This window comes from Lathyrus oleraceus, chromosome 4 (assembly GCF_024323335.1).
Source record: "Lathyrus oleraceus cultivar Zhongwan6 chromosome 4, CAAS_Psat_ZW6_1.0, whole genome shotgun sequence".
NCBI classification, from domain to species: Eukaryota; Viridiplantae; Streptophyta; class Magnoliopsida; order Fabales; family Fabaceae; genus Lathyrus; species Lathyrus oleraceus.
In genome coordinates this window covers 496,678,899-496,701,689 of record NC_066582.1, presented here as the reverse complement: position 1 = coordinate 496,701,689, position 22,791 = coordinate 496,678,899, and positions in this window count along the sequence as shown.

Here is a 22,791-nt window from a genome sequence, read left to right as displayed (position 1 = left end):
ATGATAGTTCAGAAGGTAATGTGTATGTTGACCTCTCACTTTATCATAGATATTCAAGTGTTGGACAACTGGTCGAAAAGGGGTTCTCAGTGGTTATGAAAGATGGAACCTTAGAACTTTTTGACATCCAGAATAACTTGGTCTTGAAATCTCTTCTGTCGAAGAATAAAACATTTAAGACCATGATCACTTCAACTGAGGTACAATGTCTAAAAACAGTTATCGACCACAAAAATAGTTGGTTGTGGCATCTGAGATTTGGCCATCTGAATTTTAGGTCTCTCAATCAACTGATCACTCAAGATATGGTAACTAGTATACCAAGTCTTGAGATGCCCGACAAACTCTATGAAGATTGTCTAGTCGGAAAGTAGTCTAGGAAGTCTTTCGTTCCGATTATTCCAATGAGATCATCCTGCATACTCGAAATTGTACGTTCATATGTATGTGGTCCTTTTGAGGAGCATATCATTGGTGAAAACATGTATTTTTTTTCGTTTGTCGATGAGTTTAGTCGAAAGCTGTGGATCTATGTGATCAAGAGAAAGGACAAAGTATTCAAAATCTTTAAAAGATTCAAGATGCTTGTCGAAAAGCAAAGTGAAAAGAAGATCAAGGTTCTGCGAACAAATGGAGGTGGTGAATACACATCCAAAATATTGGAAGCATTATGTGCAGAACATGGTGTTGATCACGAGGTAATTGTTCCTTATACTCCTCAACATAATGGAATAGTAGAAAAAAAGAAACATGACCATATTGGACATGGCGAGATGCATACTGAAGCAGAAGAATTTTCCAAAAATCCTTATAGGGTGAAGCTATTTCGACTGCTGTTTATAAACTGAACAAGTGCCCTGGCAAGAAGCTGAGGAACAAGGTTCTTGAAGAAGTGTGTAGTGGAAAATGACCATTAGTGAGTCATCTGGAGGTGTTTGGCTCTAGTGTTACAAGCATTTTTTGATGCAAGAAGAAGGAAGCTTGACGACAAGAGTGAACCTATGATTCTGGTAGGATATCATAAGAGTAGAGCATACAGACTGTTCAATCCAATTAATCAGAAGATTATGATTAGTCGATTTATTGTGATTGATGAAAATTCTGCCTAGGATTGGAATTCTAGTAATGCAATTGACAAGCGATTGATGAGCTACGATTTTGATGAAGTAAGTAATGATATTGAAGTCGAAGATATTGTCGATATTCCAGTTGAAGTCGAAGTTGTTGTTGACATACCCGACACAGACGAAGTCGAAGAGATTATGGCTAGCACAAGATAGAGACCTCAAAGAACTAGAGCTCGTCCAACAAGACTTCAAGACTCTGAAGTGGTTGGTGATGATGAAGTCACAATGGAGAACTAATTCATTTTGCTTTACTTGCAGGTGCTAAATCAATCAACTATAGCGAGGCTTTACAAAATATGAAGTGGAAGTCTGCTATGGTCGAAGAGTTACAAGCAATTGAAAGAAACAACACAAGAGAGTTGGTTGAATTTCCAGCACATACAAAAGCTATCAAAGTGAAGTGGGTGTTCAAGTTGAAACACAATGTTGATGGTTCGATAGCAAGATATAAGGCGAGATTAGTAGCTCAAGGATTTCTTCAGCTACTAGGACTCGACTACTCTGAAGTCTTTACACGTGTCGTAAGATTGGAAACTGTTCGACTAGTGGTAGCCTTGGCATGTTAGAAAGGATGGTCGACATTTCACATAAATGCCAAATCGACATATTTGAATGGACCTTTAAATGAATAGGTGTATGTCACACAACCTCCTGGATTTATGACTCACGAGGAAGCAAGGAAAGTATACAAGTTGCACAAAGCGTTATATGGTCTCAAGCAGATACCTAAGGCATGGAATAAGAAGATCGACTCATACTTGGTCGAATTAGGATTCATCAAATGCAAGTCTGAGTATGGTGTATATGTTTAGGTTGTAGCACAAAATATAACAATCATTTGCTTATATGTCGATGACTTACTAGTAACTGGAAATAGTTTAAAGAACTTGTCAAAGTTCAAAAAGCTGATGAATAAGGAATTTGGAATGTCGGATCTGGGAAAATTGTCAATCTTCCTAGGCATGGAATTTCAACTGTCTAAGCAAGGTATGATGCTACATCAAAGAAAATATGTCAAGGAGATACTCAAGAGATTCAAGATGGATGATTCGACTCAAGCATCTTCGTCTATCGAACCAAATTTGAAGTTGGAGAAGCATGGAGACGAAGACAAAGTCGATGCAACTTTGCTCAAACAGATTGTCGGATATCTGAGATATGTGTGCAACAGATGATCTGATATATGCTTCTCAATCAGATTGATAAGCAGATATACAGGTGAACTAAGGGTGTCACACATGAAGGTTGCAAGAAGAATTGTGAGATACTTAAAAGGATCGACAAACTATGGAATTTTATTTCGACGAGACTCTGAAAGCAAAGAAGCTATGGTTACTTGTTATTCAGATGCCGATTGGTGTGGAGATAAGGAAGATCGAAGAAACACTACTGAATATTTCTTTCAAGTATTTGGTGCCCCAATCTTATGGTGCTCGATAAAGTAACATGTAGTGGTATTATCATCGTGTGAGGCTGAATATATAATAGGATCATATGCTGCGTGTCAAACAATTTTGATCAGATCTGTGCTGGAAGAGATCGAGGTCGAAGTGAAGAAACCTTTGATACTGCAGATCGACAACAAGTCAGCCATAAATCTTGCGAATAATCAAGTTTTGCATGGAAGAAGTAAGCACATTGAAGTTAGATTTCACTTCTTAAGGGAGAAGGTGAATCGAGGTAAACTTGAAGTAAGACATTGCTCAAGTGAATCATAATTGGTTAGATTTTTACTAAAGGATTGAAGATCAACAAGTTCCTAACGTTGAGAAAGAAATTAGGAATAGTTCAGATTGATAATGATTAGTGTGTTTCAACAACTTGGATTATATGGGGTATGTTGAGATATTAGATATAATCCAAGTTAAGTTGCGTGGCCTAAGCCCAAAGTTAATTATGATTTATGATTTGCTACTTAGTTTGTTATTTTACTTAGTAGTCAAGTCACTTAGGTGTATATAAATAGATACTCTCTCCGTCTCATAAAAAGTGTCTCATTTGCACTTTTTTTCTATCTCAAAATAATGGTCATTTTACAATATCAATGTATAATTTATTGTTATTTTTTTATTATTATATCCCTATTTATTAATTTTCAATTTATCCAACCATTTTTTTAACTACAATTAATAGAGGTATTCTAGTAAATAGTCTTAATTTATCATCAAAACCAACACATCCAATCATTTCCTTAAAAACTGTGAATTGTTCAAATAAAACATTTTTATGAGATGGGGGAGTACTTTATAATTCAATTTTACCATTCATTCAATTCAATAATACAATCATTATTTTCTTATTCACTATCTCCTCACTAAAAACGTGTCACGCATTAACAGTTCTCTCTTTCGTTTATTTCTTTTTTTCTTAATCGCTATGAAATGATCAACTTAATCACTTATTATAGGACGAAGAAGTATATTATTGGACATATTAATATAAAAATCATTCATAAAATAATATATGTTTTCACCTGATGACTTCAACTTTAAGATTAGTCCATTTGTCTAAGATAGTTAAAAAGACCCTAAAAGTATTTTATAGGTTTTAAAGTGAACAAGACATAATAAAATAAAATGGATTGAATTGGACTAGAAATCCTATTCTATTATTTTTTTATATTTTATGGTAAAACAAACCATTAGGATTTGTTTATAATTAATACAATGGAATCATGTCACTCTATTCTATTATGCTCAAATCTAATCCAATTTTAAATAATTAAAACATAATAATAATATAAATAATAATAATAATAATAATAATAATCTATCATATATTACTTTATTTCATCAATCTAAATAAATCCTAGTGTTTTGTTAATATAGAAAAAAAAAGATTTTTATTTGAGGTAATGTTTTAGAAAAATAATAAGTAATTTTCATTAATTTTTTCAATTTTAAAAATATTATAAAAATAAATTAAACTTAATTTATCTTAATTTCCTAATATTTTCATTTGCTACCATTTTTGAATTCTCTTATGATGAAGGTGATTTAACAAACACTTGATAAAATTATTTAACAAAAAAAGATTGTGAAATGATGAAGGTGATTTGATAGAGTATCCAATGATTGTTAAGGGTAGTGCGTGTCTGCTTTTCAAGCGGCAATGTCACACGCACAAGTGCAATTACGGGACCACGTGTTCCCACGTGTCTATCTATCATCCCACGTGACCTCTCTTACAACTTTAACGTCTTTTTTAATTAGGTTACAATTTAGTACTATCAATTTTGCTTCAGGTGAGTTATTAGTAGTAAATGTCATGTACTCGTTACTTTTTTTTTAATACTAAAGCATAATCAAATAAAAATGAATAAAGTTCAACTTAAGAATTATAAATGATAGGTTGGTCCATGGGAAGAGAGATATCTATAAAATTAACATTTCAATGTCTAACTCATTGAGATAATATAGAGCAATATGAAAGTGAGAATAAAAAATGACGTGTTTTTCTTCCTAAATAGTGTGAGCGGAAAAAATTGTCTGCATGAGAGGAGACGCGTTGTACGAGAGACGGTTGTATCTAATCAGACAGTGATTGACGTGTCTGGAAGGCGGAATCATCTTACCTATGAGGAATTATGGACCATCTACTACATGCGCTCTTTCGATTGATACTGCTATTTGGATTTTCATCACGAGCCTTGCGAACGAATCAAAACAGTTGCCCATAAACCATCATTGTTTATGCTTTGTAGGACGAGTGAATAGTGAATAATCTCCTTGCCCGATTGTTGGCATGGGCAAGTGAATAGTCTCTATGGGACGACAATCTCATTGGTAACAGTTGCATTAAATTCATTTTTTGCAAGGGTAGCATTTTGCAAGAAGCTCTAACGCGTGTCCATATATTAGTCAATAATAATATCTCTTATGTCTTAAGATGCTTAAGTACCTTGATAAACTCACGAGGAGATCTGAATCGTTAATGGCGTGGTTTGAGCTTATAAATGTCTGAGACACATATAAATGATTCATATAGTATTATTTTTTTCGTCATTTGCATACTATAATAACTCTTCCCATTTTGTATCATCAACTTCCCCTTTTCCTGGGAGCTCTTTCGGGCTCCTCTTTTAGGTATCCTACTATTGCTCAAAGAAGGGATAAGAAATCAAGTCATACACATCCACTACTTCTCAGAGAGCACTTTGCTCCGAGCAGTCCTAACACCGTCAATTCAACCGCCCGCCTGCACCCAGCAACGTCACCAACAGGGCCTCTCACTTCAGTGAGTTGATCCCTTAAACAACATCAAAAACCACCGTATATGGCTACTTGTCGTTGTGAGCCAACTCTCACCCTAAACTATAATATACCTACTAGGGCCTCTGAGTCTCCCTTCCCTTGTAGGGGGAACACACACGCGTGTACTTTTTAGACAATACAATGACGCCCACCGTGGAGCCCCGGTAAAACTAACATGGGCAACATCTTCGACTACAACCCTATCATCACCCTTTTTCATTGGGAGATGACCAACATGGTCCTACATCATGTCACAAACACATTGTTAGAGATATTGCTATGAGGGGTCTCTTTAGGGCTGCTCGGTGAAGATACACAAAACATGTGTTCTCCGTGAACGTTATACCCACCTACTTTCGTGAAAACACTATGAGAATGGTCGGGATCAACATTATTTTCTCAAGGTTCACAAGAACCTCAATCAACTCAACCTACTCAAGAATAGTGACTTCGAATGTAGTTTTATTTTGACTTAAATAGTGACTTGAGTTTTATTTGGCTGTAATGTATGGATATTAAGTAGTTTTATTTTGACTTAAGTAATGACTTGAGTTTTATTTTGAATGTATGGATCTTAAGTATTTTGGTTTGGTTAATGTTAATGTATTTTGGATCTTAAGTATTTCAAACAAGGTTAATGCTAAGTATTTTGGTTTGGTTAATGTTAATGTCAAGTGATTATGTTAATGTTGAAATTGGATGCTGTCCAATATTATATATTAGCATTATGCACAAATTTTCATTACAGGTCCAATGTTGTCCATTGTGACTGCTAACTTACATGCCTCGTGTTGTCCAAATGTTACAAGCATTATGCAATCACAATGTTAGCATTATGCAGACAATGTTACAAGCATTATGCATTCAATTCAAGCATTATGCAATCACAATGTTAGCATTATGCAGACAATGTTACAAGCATTATGCATTCAATTCAAGCATTATACATTCAATCTTTTCAAGCATAATGTAGTCACAGTGTTAATATAGTAACAACATAATTGAATTGTTAAAACTTGAACCAACTGAATTGCTGCAACTTCATTCATTCATTCATGAAACGTATTACAACATTGTGGATAACTTGTTACAACATAAAGCAAACAACATAGCAACATAACATAAAACATATTGCATAAATGTTGAACCAACTAAAGCAAACAACATAACAAAAATTATCATCCAGTTGAACTTCAATTTCTTCTTCAATATATTCACTTTCATCTTAATTTCTTCTTCTTTTGGTTTTTATAAATTAACAATCTCCTTCTCTTCATTCAGATTCTTTAGTATTGTAGAGAAGAATTCTTTTTCCTTAGGATTTATCTCCACATCTAACCAAACAAAGTGACTCCACTTGTTGTACCCTTGAATATGGAAATGTGAATGGGGATGAAGATTAATTAATAAAAAATCATAGTAACAATAATAAATTTCATAAACTTAAACATATCTTATACATCCCACATCCATAGAAATGACAACCTGGATTCACATTCGTCCATGTCATCATAAATGGAGCATCCAGACCACACTTGCATTTGTACCTCAAACGATTTATAAATCTACTTTCATGGCTATAAACAGACTATTGCGAGATCCTTCGAAGGAGATAATAATGGCCTTCGGAGATGATAATGGGATACGAAGATGAATATGCACACGATGAAGATTCTGAAAGAGTAGCATGAATTAACGCTTAGTGTTCTTGAACTAGTAATTGGAAACCGGAAACGTGAACAAGGAAACGTTTTTTTCTTTTTCAGATTTTATTAACATTATATAGATTGATACGTTAAATAAAAATAATTTTAAATTTTTTAAAGTTAAAATATTCATCTTATTTTTAATAATTACAGACTTGCTGCATGACACCATAGTCAAACTATCACCTCATAAATGAATATGACACATAAAAATTTTTGAAGGCCCCCATAAAAATCTCAATAAAAGTGAAATTAAGGGACTAGAATGCTGAGTTTTGTAATATGTGGACCAATAGTTTAAAACGTCCAAAATAGGAAGACCAAAAATAATTTAAGTCAAAATTTAAATGTGCTTTTAATTTTTATAAAATTTTATCAAGTTTTATTTTTTATCTTTTTATAAAAAGTTTATGTTATTTTTTAATTTCTATAATATTATCTTTAAAAAAATTTAATCTTTGTTGTTAATTTAATATTAATACTATGAAAGAAACAATGAAGTATATGGAAATAAATCGTCTCCTACTTTTTATGTTCAGCTTCCCCTCTTGTGCTTTATTGAATGGCTGAAACTTCATCGAAAACAAACAAATAAATAAAACAACATTGATAAGATATATAAAATTGTGATTAAGGGTTGTGATAAGCCCAGAACGGACATCCGGAGAAACCGGGAAGGAGAGGATCCGGACCGAAGTATATACATATCACCTATGAAAATTTATTTAGTCGGTAAGGATTTAGCTCATAATAGACTTGTTAGGTCAAGAGAGGAACATGAAACATTATTATTTTTTTTGGTTGGCTAAAATAGTTTCACCTTAATTGAAAATCGAGAGTTAGTTATGTTTATATATATATATATATATATATATATATATATATATATATATATATATATATATATATATATATATATATATATATATAATCCAACAATTTTTTTTCTTAAAGGGTGAAGTCGTGAGGATTCTTACACCCAAAATGAACATTACTGTGTAGTCGCATTGACACGGACTTGAGGTCAACTGAAACATTTATGTCGTCTATAAAAATTCAAAGCTTGCATTATATCCCTTAGCCTCGACTATAGGGCATATGTTCCTAACTGGCCAAAATAGTTGCACATTGCTTGGATATCAATAATAAGGATAAATTATATAGAAAACGTTTGCACCTCAATCCGTGGAGATAATTTTAAAGACAAAGTCATGAGAATTTTCACTCTCAAAATGGACAATATCTCATTAGCTTAGTGACGCGGACTTGAAGCAGACCAAAACAATTGCATTGTACTACGAGCAACCAGGGACAAAGCTAGGTGTGTGAGTATGGAGACATGTGTCCCCACTAAGTTTTCAAGATTTTTTTAATACCATTATATATACAGTCAGGAAGTTTGATGTGTCTCGGGTCCTCATCGACGGCGGTAGCTCCTATGATATCATGTACTCAGAGTTATTCAAGAAAATAGGGTTGGACCAAAGCGGTTTTTTTTCATATGAAGACTCTTATCTCTAGGCATTCAACGTGACCACCACTCGTCCCTAGGGATACATGAAGTTGATGGTCTCAGTAGGTGATGGAAAAGACATCTTGGCATTAAATTCTCAATTTCTTATTGTTCCTTGATGGAGTGTTTACAATTGTATCCTGGGGTGTTGTCAAAGACGTTTTGTAAGGAGTGTTGTCGAAGATGCTTTATACGTTCCGCTAAAGAAATCAAGTCCCAACATAAAGTTAAGGGTGTTGTTGGAGACGCTTTTCATGTTCGGCTAAAGCAATTAATTACCCATATAAAGTCAGAGGTGCTATCGAAGACGCTTTGTACGTCCAGCTAAAGCAATCAAGTCCCCACATAAAGTCACGGGTGCTTCTAAAGACGCTTTGCATGTCCAGCTAAAGCAATCGATTCCCCATATAAAATCAGACGTGTTGTTGGAGACGCTTTGAACATTCAGATAAAGCAATCAATTCCCCACCTAAAGTCAGGGGTGTTATCGAAGATACTTTACACGTCCAACTAAAGCAATTAATTCCCCATAAGCAATAACCACCCATCCCGTCTGACAATTATCCACTCTAAATGTCATGGTTAGTTGGTCACACGTCTACCTCTTTTCGGGTTTTCATCTGGTAGGCGGAAGGGGAACCGACTTTTTTTCCATGAACGACCCTAGTGGTGTCCAATTAACTTCGGGGGAAGACCTTGTAAGTCCGCAAAGATCTGGAGCCAAGCACTCAGGATCATACAAATACATCTTAAATAGATAACAAAAAGCATTTCATTAAATAAAAAACTATTTTTTTACATGCTTCTCCATGGTAAGGTACTATCAAATAGTACAACAACTAAAAAAGGAACATAGAGCCTCATCCGGTTTACTTCCATAGAAAAACAATTTCCCCATCGATGATGACTTGAAGCTGACAGATTTTCTCCCTAGAAAGCATCAAAGGATGATGAAAAGGCTCCATTTTCTACAAAGAATTTTCAAATAACTGTGAAACATCCCCAAGGGTGGAACTCATACATTTGGCCAACCGTTGGATCAAGAAAGCATTTTGAGGATGCAATAGCTCTAATTCTTTATGAGCAGATCCTACGATATCCCGAATAGAAGTCAAAGCTTAGTCCTTTATCGCCACGATCCTCACCAGCTGAACCACTTAGTCTGGAAGAGAACCAACAAGCTTCAAAGGAAGCAAAGTATATTTCACTCCAGTAAGACAGATAAAAGCTCTCTTTGCTTTCTGCATGTATTTATCCCGCTGAAGTTATAGATTACAAATGCTCTCCTCCAGCCGTTTCTTATCAGCATAATACCATTCATAACAAAAAGCCTCCCAGTGAACGGACCCACTAATGGCCAAAGCAGTAGAGGCACGATGAGCATATTGAGCCTAATTAGTCATTTATTCCTCTAAAACGGATGTGGAAGAATGGCTAAATAAGAACAATCCTCATCCAAAGGAAGAAGTCGATTATCCTCAGCAGAACGAGAACGAGATCCCGTTAGTAAGGGGCAAGAAGTCAAGCCCAAGATTTTTGGTAAAGTCGGTAAGGCCTCTGCATCAACGTCACTCCCGACCCGCTTTATTCTCCACCTAAGAAGGTGGAGTTTCCCTTCATTATCCATATATTCTGCATATGGTTATGAATAAAGCAAATACATTAGAGATGTATAGATTAAAAATATCAAAAGTCCTAAAGGACCTAATTCTTACCAAAAAAATGGGTTTTATCTCTTCCTGAGAGAGGACTCTTAATAGCAAACGAGCACCAATTAGGCGCTTTAAACATCTTTTATCGACCTCCTCACTGGATTACCTCCTCATATATATCCCAGATTGTCAATAACCTTCACTCACATGCCATTCTAGTACCGAGCCTCGTATAGGATATCATTTTCCTTATATACATAAAGATATTTCCCTAGACGAAAGTGACCTTTATTTCGAATATTTGGAGAACTGATCGACACATATGCCATCTGCTCCATCACTGATGTCACAAACTGCATCATAAGCCTCAAAGCTAACAATGGTTACCAAAATGAATTGTTCCTCAAAGGACTAAAGCTTAGGAGGAGGTTCGTAACCGTGGGTAGTTGACTCCAAGTAAAGTAATCATCTACCCCTGATTGATGCCTCAGAGTCATGGCAACATTTGAATAGATTAAAGGAAAGAATCATAAAAGGCTCTCCATTCAAATGCTTGCACCAATACTGGTAGACTTTCATGTATGCCTAACGTGTAGGATGAAGTTGTGAATGAGTCATGGTCAGGTGATTCAAAACTTCTACCTCCAAGGACGTAAAGGGAAGACGAAGGCCCATGACAGAGAAAGTGTATTCGTAGAAGGGGATGGCGTAATCACCATACTTGTCACATATTCTTTCACCCTCAAAGGGACTCGGGATTCCCCATTAGGAAGAAAGACCAACCTTTGTGAAAGCATCATCAAGACAACCTACTTTAACAAAAGTAGAAACAATGGAAGAATATACATAATCCACCCAAGAAGATGGAGTATCCTTCTAGAACTTATGAATATTTTTCTGTGATTTATTGCCCATGTCACACTAAGTTTACAGTTGCAAGAAAATGGAACGCTAAAGAAGAAAGTAACCGCTAGACTTGAAAAATAATGACTCAGAAGCAAATGGAATTTATCCTTCTAAAGGATACTATAATCTAGCATGCAAAAGGACTTCACCAATCATGTATAATCACTTGCACACAACACTCAAAATTTTTGGTTCCCTAGAACCATAATGATGACTCTTCCGAAAATACGTTTAAAATTTGGTGCATTAAACACACAGTTCCCTAAAGAAACTAAAACACTCATGCTTCGTCTATCTCAAAATGATCACGGGGAGGGGAGGTCAGTACCTGAGGCTGCAATATCAAGCCTCCACCTACCTACACCTTGGCAAGAGCTTGAGGGTCAATTTTTCTGAGTCAACCACGTCGACCCGGTCAACCATCGGGAAGGGGTACCACTCCTTATAGAATCTTCTCATCACATGAAGATTATCATCCTAATGATTGCAAGAGATCTAAACTGCAAGTTCATCCAACAAGTCTTCGAATTTTACTGTTGACAAATATCAAAATAGTTATTTCACTCTATATATAGAGAGAGAGAAGACGCCAAACTGAGGTAACAGGTTTCAAATTTAATTTTATTTCACTCTTTTTTATCACATATTGACTTGAGCTTTGGAGTGTTAACCTTGTAGGCCCCCCACTCCATGGTATCAAAAGTTTTGATATGTCATCATTGTCGTTCATTCTCTCATTTCTGATTTCAAAACTGAATATATATATATATATATATATATATATATATATATATATATATATATATATATATATATATATATATATATATATATATATTAAGATAATAAATTATTTAAAAAAGAATGTAAATAATTGTTTTGGGTCCTATTCGCAATTATTGTGAATTTTTTATTTTGAAAGTCTATTTTAAAACTAAAATATGTTCGATTAAAATATAGTCAAATTGGTAGTGCTCAATTTCAAAATAAATTTTTACTAATGTTTTTTTTTTTAAATAATTATTTTATATATTTTTATTTTAACACTAATATATCATCACTAAATATTATAGATAATTACTCATATTATATACTACTTCTATATAGAAATAGATAGATATTTAATTTTGTTAATGATAAAATTGAGAAAATTACACACACACAAAATTCAAAAAATTGTTAATAATACAAAAGATAAAACAAATGATATATGCTTTTGCTTTAAAAAATAAATTGTATATATTTCATTACTAAATTATAAATTAATATTTACCCACACAATTTAAAATCTTTGGTTATGTCCCTTCTAGCAACCATTTAAAAGTTATGGACACCATATGTTTGCTTAAATTTTCAGGGAAATACTTTTCCCATCCAATGAGGTGCGTTCCACACCTCTAAAATCCTAATAATGACCTTATTCGTGTCCGGACATGCATCTTCGGACGCACTTAAAATCACACCAGCCCTCGTAATTCAGTTACACACACCTTATTTTTGCCAAAATCTGGTCCCAAAAGATGCTTCTTTGTAAATTTTATGGGGTGAATTCGGAGATACATTTCCATAAAAACCCCTAAATACATTTTAAGCGTTTTAAAAGGGTGTTTATTGCACATGATAATGGATAATTTGGAGATGTATCTCTGGAAATCCCCCATGATTCCCTTTGTACGGGGAAAAGGCGTTAGCATATGGTCAATCCTCAATGTAGTTAGGCTCATGTTCCCACTCGAATATACGAGGAAAGTGAGATATGATTGACGCTTGAAAATAGTTCAGATAAAATATTAGTAAAAAGTGTAACACAAGAGTTATGAAAATATTAGTAATAGTACATTATCGTAAGTAATGTTCAACTTCCTGTCAACTACTTTGCCTTCCTGTAAACTAAACAGGAGGTCTCCAAGTTGTACTCTTGAATCGCCGTTAAGTTGATGGAGTATTTAAAGTAAACCACATCGACATAGGTTGCACTTTTGTCCACTAACATGGGCGTGCCAACCAGGAACAAAAGGTAACACCTCAATGCACACTTTTGATGGTACTCAACTTGTATATCATCATCTTTGGCATCAACAACCAACTATAGGTGGTCTTCATAAAGGTGTTCCAAGAACTTAATTCTAGAATGAGCACCTCTGGTGTCAGCTACCTCATTCTGGGCATCGTTTGGGTCAACTACTAAATAGGTAACCATCATCTTGTTGGCTTCGTCTCGATTGAGTCTTCGGTGGTCCAGTAATTTCCCCTGATGAGAAGATGTAGGAGGCATCAGACATCATATAGGGTAATGGACATCTCGCCAATAGGAAGGTGGAAAGATGACATATTGGAATGTCATCTCTCTGCAAATGCCACCCGCGTGCCATGGTTTATGGTCTTGTATGCAACAACACATAAATCAGAAATCCCAGAGTATCAGAGAACATTCTTGAACTAGTCATATTCGGGTTGTTCCAATTTTAAAATCTTCCTTTTGTGGTTTACATATTTTAAACATGGATGCTCCTGTAAAACTAAATATATCACCATCACTCGCGATTAAATTAATATAAAACATATGTGATGCAAAAGTAAATAAATATATTTCTCATTTCCAAACATGCCTAGCAACATGTTTTCCATAGAGATGAAGTAAGGAGGTGTCAAACAGAACTCTTGGATAACTATTTACAGAAGCATATGCATCAGAAATGGGTTCCTCGTTATTGGCTTCATAAGCAGGGGACATGTGCCCCTGTGAAGTAGATGTTTGAGACATGCGACTTTGGGGAGTAAAATTAGTTGGTTGTGAACCTCGACCTTATGAACCATCAAATAATGTAGCACCGACTCAAGGTCTCGTGGCCCTTCCCCAAGCCATCTCGTGTCATACAGACACTTGTTGGGACACAATCGAGCCTCAATCTATCCTAGTTTTCTTATCCATTGTATATGTAATAAAAATAAACAATCACATCAAAATGAATTCAGGTCAAATCTGGAGATACATTCTTTTTCTCGATAGAACAAGATTCAATCGCTTTCTCGATTATTTTAAGATTCTTGTTCCTCACTTTTCACTCGAGTGATTCAACCACACATTGGTTGCAAGATGATTCCGCCACATAAAGATTTGAAGAGAGAAGATAATTTTAGAGACAAAAGAGAAAAGAGAGAAAATTAGGGCTTAAAGAAGGAAAGAATAATGTATTGGATTAAATGGAAATTACATGTTTACAAATATAAGGTACCTCTCTATTTATAATGAGATTGCTTACATATCAAGCAAATTCAAACTAACTATCTAACTTCAAAAAGTTGTTATCCAACTCTGTCAAATACTAGCTACTTCAACTTTGATTAGCAGTATTTGACTCTCTATCGAATACGTGAACCTTCTTCTCTTATGAGCTTTATTCGAACTTCTTTTGGATACATGCATATTCAACTACTACTCTATAAAACATATTCTACTTTGACTCAATCGAATCCTATACTTTACAAACATGCTTAACACAAAGAATTACACATTGAACACACCACCTAATTCATTGTGTCTAAGCAATATACCTTCATCATAGTTCTTAATCTCTTGAACAATTCCACCTGCATAGTCTTCGTCATGATATATGCAATTTTGTTCTTAGTTTTGGAATGTCCCAAGTTCAACTTTCCATTTGATACTTGCTCTATAAGATAATGGAATCTCATCTCAATGTGTTTGCTTTTTCCACGTGCTATCAGATTCTTAGCCAAATTGATAGCAAACATGTTGTCGATTTTCATGATCATTGCTCTGTGACTTTAACCTGAAATATCTTCGATCAGATTCACCATCCATGTTGCTTGACATGCACAAAGAGAGGTAGTTATGTACTCAGCCTCACATGATGGTAGTGCTATAATTGGCTCTTTTCTTGAGCTCCAAGAAACTGGTGCACCATCTAGCATAAACACATAACCAGTTGTGGAGTTTTTATCCTCAGCATCACCACACCAACTTGAGTCAGTGTATCCCATTGGTTTGCATTCCTTTCCTTCATCTGCTGCAGGAAACAAAATGCCATAGTCGATATTTCCTTTGAGTTACCTTTGCATCCTCTTTGTGTCTGCAAGGTGTGATACATTTGGCTTTTGCATGAATATACTCAAATACCTACATTGTATGCTAGATCACACCTTGTGTGACAAAGGTATCTTAATGATCCAATGAATCTTCTATACTATGTTGGATCGACTTCATCTTCATCTAGATCCTTTGTCAGTTGCAATCTTGGTTCAATTGGTGTCGAAGTTGCATTACAATCCTCCATCTTAAATCTTTTGAGTATCTCACTTGCATATCTTCTTTGGTGCAACATCAATCCTCTACCACTCTCGTAGAACTTGATTCCAAGGAAATATGAAATCTTATCCAGGTCAGAAATTTTGAATTCCTTGCTCAAGTCACTTTTGAAATCTTTGATCTTCTTCTTGTAGCTACCTGTTACCAACATTCCATTGACATAAAGACATAGTATAAGAAATTCACTCCCACTTTTTTTTCCAAGCTCTTGGAGCTTGATTGAGACCGTGCAGAAGTTTATGCGACCTGTATACCTTGATTTATTGGCCTTGCTTCACAAAACCAACTGTTTATGCTACATAAAATTCTTCATCTAAAGGGCCATTCGGAAATGCACATTTCACATCCATCAGACACATATACCAATTTTTCATGTTTGCTAGGCCAACAACTAACCTGATTGTTTTGATCCTTGCCATTGGTGCAAAAAGTTTATCAAAGTCGATTCCATCTCTCTGAATAAATCCTTTAGATACAAGTCTTACTTTGTGTCTGATCACTTCTCCTTTTGGATTTAACTTCACTTTGTAATCCTACTTTACATCAATTGTCTTCTTACCTTCTATGGACCAGGTTTTATTTAATTCTATGGACTTTAGTTGCTCCATCATGGCTTGCATCCACTTCAAATCCTTCAATGCCTCAATTAAATTGATTGGCTTAATATATTCATAAAAATCATAATATACGAGATCATCTTCATCATTTACCCCATCATCTAATGTGATCACACGTTCCTGCAGCCTTGCAGGCATCTTCCTTGTCCTTTGAGGTCTGATTGTGCCTGCTTGAATTCCACCTCACTTTGGTCGATTTCCACTATCATATTCACTAGATGGTTCATCGCATAAAATTCCCACCGAATCTTTCTTGACATTGTCATTCCAATCCCACTCCTTTAGCTCGTATATGATCACATCTCTACGAAGGAAATTCCTATCCAAAATGCAGCAGAAATTAAAATGTTTCCTTTAGTGATTCTTACGAATGGGCATGATCAGTGATAGAAACGGTCATCTCTTGTGGCGACTGAAACCTTTGATGTAGATCTAAAGAGTGATCACAAGCGTTGAATGGTGACAACGCCTCTACTCGGTCCACATAATAGATTCTTTCAGTCTCAGTGCTAGCTGCTACGAATGAAGGCTTTGAGTGAGTGAGAGAGAGAGAGAGAGAGAGAGAGAGAGAGAGAGAGAGAGAGAGAGAGAGAGAAAGAGAAACGAAATTTATTAAATCAAATGCTTATGCACAAGGGTTCTATTTATAGAACCGCTTGTGTGGGCTGCAAGCTAAAAAGTCCATTTAAATGTATGTGACCCATATCTTATGGTATACTGAAAATCACTTAAGCGCGTGGTACCTTACCATATTTCGTATTCTACTTAAGTGCATTGTACCTTACGATGTTCTACAATTCACTTAAGTGAACTGTACCTTACGGTGTTCCTTATTCACTTTATCTCTCATCAATCCATCCTTTTATGTGTGATCTTGTAGGTTTTCGCGATATTGGCAATTATATTAAATAACGTATTTAACATAATAAACGGTAAGTAGTATCTAGCAACACATCACTGTTACCCAAGACACAAAAATATCATATGATCTGACAAATCCTTTTTTTTTGTGATAATACTTGTATGTATAATTACCCTTTTTTCCCTTATGTATATATTGAACACAAGGTATAGACCGTGTCATTCTTGTCTAGTTCAATATTGGGCCCTTAGACATTTATCTTGTTACACGGGATGGGCAAATTCCATATAGGTTACTCATGTCCCTCAACATGCTCCATGGAGTACCCATAAACTGTCTTTATGGTCATCCAGTTACGGAAAATGTTTGATCAACAATAAAGCACTCGACTCTATATCTAGGGTCCATAATGGTTTCACGTCGAATGGTGGTATACACCACTATTACCATGAGAATAACTTATGACACTTTGCATAACATTCTATGTAGTATTCTCATAGCGGGGCTAGTATAAATATTACTCCTAATATTCATACCTATGTTTAAGACTTGATAATTCCTTATCCATGATCCATGAGATGTGATCATTGTAACACCCTTCTAAATACCCCAAAATATTTAATTAAAATAATAACATATCAATCAGAGTAATTATGCCCCGAAGGGTGTCACACAATCATTTCACAACAATTATCAAAATATCCTGTCATGCTCATTTATTAAATCAAAATAAGACTCTTTTGCATAATTCGCAGCGGGTACAAAACATCGACATTCAAATCATGTACTACATTACATGTAAAGTTGAATCAACAACTAAATTAAAACATAGTCAAACATTCCCTCCCGATGTTACATCTACCAGAGCATGACCCACTAAGGACGACACTAGACTCCATAGCACTAGCTTCTACTCAACTCACTGCTCGTTACCTGAAAAATAGATGTAAGGGTGAGTTTCTCAATCAATATAATAAGCATTATACAACATTATGTAATGTTAAGTAAATACGCATTTGTTCACCCTAACCAGACTACACACTCAGCAACGGCAGTACCAACTCAACATCATACCCAACAATAACATATATCATATGTATAATCTCAAACCATACTCAATCATCAACAACACAACACATAATAACCATATAATACTGGAATACATCCATTCATATTATATGCCATACATTCATTATGCAATGAGACTCAACATATGCGGTACCGACTATTCTTGAACATACAGTTCAAGCTCACCGATCAACTCCAGATACGGCTACTAAGCTCACTAGTCCCACTCATTTGAGATCTAATGACTCACTCACTAATTCCTCACCATGGGAATTAGCTACAGCCCCAAAGGCTAGACTATGCACACTAATTATCTAGTATGCAAACATCAACAACAATTCCATAACAATTCACTCACTAATTCCTCACCATGGGAATTAGCTACAGCCCCACAGGCTATGCCATGCATGCTAATCATCTAGCAAATGCAGCATCAACAACAATCCACAATGGACCTGTGCTCACACTCTAAGCCATACAACAGTCCATTCACAATTACATGCATAATATATACATTCACAACAACATGCATATCATTATACATCATCAATATTTTATCACATAAGCATATCAGATCATGCCAAACAACAACCACAGTATTAGTACACTCTACTAATACCTATACTACTCAAAGCCACGGGAAATGATCCCTAATATGTAATACATCAGCTGAATTGCAACACTCAGCCTAAACAACCAAAAACTGCACAACAACAGCACAGAAAATTCACAATTCTGCCCATACGCGTATTGCCTATGCCCATACGCGTATTGCCCACGCCTAACCAAATCCATACGCGTATTGGCCATTCCCATACGCGTATGCTACGCGTATCACTTCCCCATACGCGTACCACCAGAGACCATTTCACGTTCAAAATTTCATCTTCCTCATCCATACGCGTATTGCCTAGTGCCATACGCGTACCAGCCATCTCATACGCGTATTGCCTAGTGCCATACGCGTATGACCAGAAACCAGAACTCTCAGATCTGCAATGGCTTTCTCTGCTACGAGATCTACCCAATCCAACCTTCCACAGTCCAATTTCTACACAGAAATCGTTCATATTTTCAACACAATTCATATCTTATTCGATTACACAAAATCTGACACTTTTACATCTAATTCCTACGAATTCTTTCTCAATTATACCCCAATTTCGTTTATCCAAAAAGTTCACAAATTCATCATGCATCAATCTAATCAGAGGTAAAACAATGGTTATCACTACCCACTACATATTATCACATAATGCCCTTTAACCGATGATAAACCCCCCTTACCTGAGTTAATCCAGCAATCTCTGATCTCCAAGCTTTTCCTCTTCTCTTGCTCTGCCTTTTTGCCCTTTTTCCACTTTCAACCGCTTCTCTGTGTTTTCCTTTTCACGTGCAAAACCTTTTTTACCAAAAATGGGACTTTTTATTATTCCAACTTATTTTATTCCAAGTAAATAATTATCCCAATAATTATTATTCCAAAATAATAATAATAATAATTCATTTATCTAATTAAATTAATAAACATATTAGTAACTTAATTTAAATAATTATTATATTATTATCGGGGTGTTACAACTCTCCCCCACTAAAAGAGTTTTCGTCCTCGAAAACATACCTCAAGCGAACAACTCCGGATAAGACTCCTTCATCTGACTCTCAAGTTCCCAAGTCACATTGCCACCTGCTGGTCCTCCCCAAGCTACCTTCACCAAGGCGATCTCTTTACCCCGCAATTGCTTCAACTCTCGATCCTCGATTCTCATAGGTGATGTTTCAACAGTCAGGTTATCTCTCACCTGTACATCATCTACTTGGACTACATGTGACGGATCATGAATGTACCTCCTCAACTGAGACACATGAAAAACCTCATGCAAATTCGCAAGCGACGGCGGTAAAGCGATACGATAGGCTACCTCTCCTATCCTCTCCAAAATCTGATAAGGACCAATAAAACGAGGTGTCAACTTCTTCGACTTCAAAGCTCGACCAACACCAGTTATCGGAGTAACACGAAGAAACACATGATCTCCCCCTTGGAACTCAAGTGACTTCCTCCTCTTATCATGATAACTCTTCTGACGACTCTGAGCAATTCTCATCTTCTCCTGAATCATCTTAATCTTTTCTGTAGTCTGTTGAACAATCTCCGGTCCAACCACAGCACTCTCACCGGACTCATACCAACATAACGGTGTCCGACATCTCCTACCATACAAAGCCTCAAACGGTGCCATACCAATACTCGAATGAAAACTATTGTTGTAGGTAAATTCAATCAAAGGCAAATAACAATCCCAAGCACCTCCCTTTTCCAAAACACAAGCTCTCAAAAGATCCTCTAATGACTGAATCGTCCTCTCAGTCTGACCATCAGTCTGCGGATGATATGCAGAACTCAATCTCAGCTTAATTCCCAAAGCTCTCTGCAAACCTTCCCAAAATTTCGATGTAAATCTAGGATCTCTGTCCGACACAATACTCGACGGAATACCATGCAAACTTACGATCTTCTCAATATACAACTCGGCTAATCTCTCTAACGGATAATCCATTCTGATCGGAATGAAATGAGCCGACTTCGTCAATCTATCAACAATCACCCAAATAGCTTCAAAATTCTTACTTGTCCTCGGCAACCCAGAAACAAAATCCATACTGATACTATCCCACTTCCACTCTGGAATAGCCAACGGTTGCATTAGCCCAGACGGCTTCTGATGCTCAATCTTTGACTTCTGACAAGTCAAACAGGAATAAACAAAACTCGCAATTTCTCTTTTCATTCCCGGCCACCAAAATAACTTCTTCAAATCATGATACATCTTCGTAGCTCCAGGATGAATACTCAAGCCACTACGATGTCCTTCCTCAAGAATACTCTTCTTAAGTTCAGTAACATCCGGAATACACACCCGATTACCAAATTTCAAAACACCATTCTCGTCAACTCTGAATTCACCACCTTGACCTTGATTCACTAGAGTCAACTTGTCAACCAAAAGCATATCGGATTTCTGACCCTCTCTAATCTCATCCAAAATACCACTTGTTAACTTCAGCATACCCAATTTAACACTATTGTGAGTACTCTCACACACCAAACTCAAGTCTCTAAACTGCTCAATCAAATCCAATTCCTTAACCATTAACATAGACATATGCAATGATTTCCGACTCAATGCATCAGCTACTACGTTTGCTTTACCCGGATGGTAATTCAACCCAAAATCATAATCCTTCAAGAATTCTAACCATCTCCTCTGTCTCATATTCAGCTCTTTCTGATCAAACAAATACTTTAAACTCTTATGGTCACTGAAAACCTCAAATCTTGATCCATACAAATAATGCCTCCACAACTTCAGAACAAATACCACGGCTGCCAACTCTAAATCGTGCGTCGGATAGTTCTTCTCATGAACTCTCAGTTGTCTCGAAGCATAAGCTATAACCTGCTTATTCTGCATCAACACACCACCTAAACCCAACAATGAAGCATCACAATAAACCTCGAATAGTTCCGACGAACTCGGTAATATCAGGATAAGAGCAGTAGTCAACCTTTTCTTTAACTCTTGGAAACCTTCTTCACATTTCGAGTCCCAAACAAACGCTTGCCCCTTTCTAGTCAACATCGTCAACGGTAACGCCAACTTGGAAAATCCCTCAATGAATTTTCTATAATAACCTGCAAGTCCAAGAAAACTCCTTATCTCAGAAACTGACTTCGGAGCTTCCCACTTAGACACCGCTTCTATCTTAGAAGGATCAACAGCAACACCACCTCTTGAAATTACATGACCAAGAAAACTAACTTCTTCCAACCAAAATTCACACTTAGACAGTTTAGCAAATAACTTCTTTTCTCGGAGAACTTCTAAAACCACTCTCAAATGCTCAGCATGCTCTTCTTCAGATTTCGAATACACCAAAATGTCATCAATAAACACTACCACAAACTTGTCTAGGTACGGATGGAAAATCCTATTCATATACTCCATAAATACTCCAGGCGCATTAGTCACACCAAAAGGCATCACAGAATACTCATAATGTCCATACCTTGTTCTGAAAGCAGTCTTCTGAATATCCTCAGTTTTTACACGTATCTGATGATACCCAGACCTCAAATCTATCTTGCTGAACACACTCGCACCAACCAATTGATCCATCAAATCATCAATCCTCGGCAAAGGATACCGATTCTTGATCGTCACTTTATTCAGTTGCCTGTAGTCCACACACAACCTCATAGTACCTTCTTTCTTCTTAACCAATAACACTGGTGCACCCCACGGTGACACACTCGGACGAATAAATTTCTTATCCAACAAATCTTCCAACTGACTCTTCAATTCAGCTAACTCAACAGCAGACATACGATATGGAGCCATCGATATCGGTCTAGTACCAGGTACCAAATCAATCGAGAACTCAACTTCACGCTCTGGCGGCAATTCATTCACCTCTTCCGGAAACACATCAGGAAAATCACACACCACAGCTAGATCACCAATTACCAGTTTATCTTTAGCTTCCATAGTCGCTAACAGCATAAACAACTCTGCCCCATCAGCTACTTCCTCATTCACCTGCCTTGCTGATAGAAACAAACTCTTTCCTTCTTCAATCTCAGGAAAAATCACAGTCTTATCAAAACAATTGATATAGACTCGGTTAAACACCAACCAGTTCATTCCCAAGATAACATCAATCTGCACTAGTGGAAGACACACAAGGTCTATCCC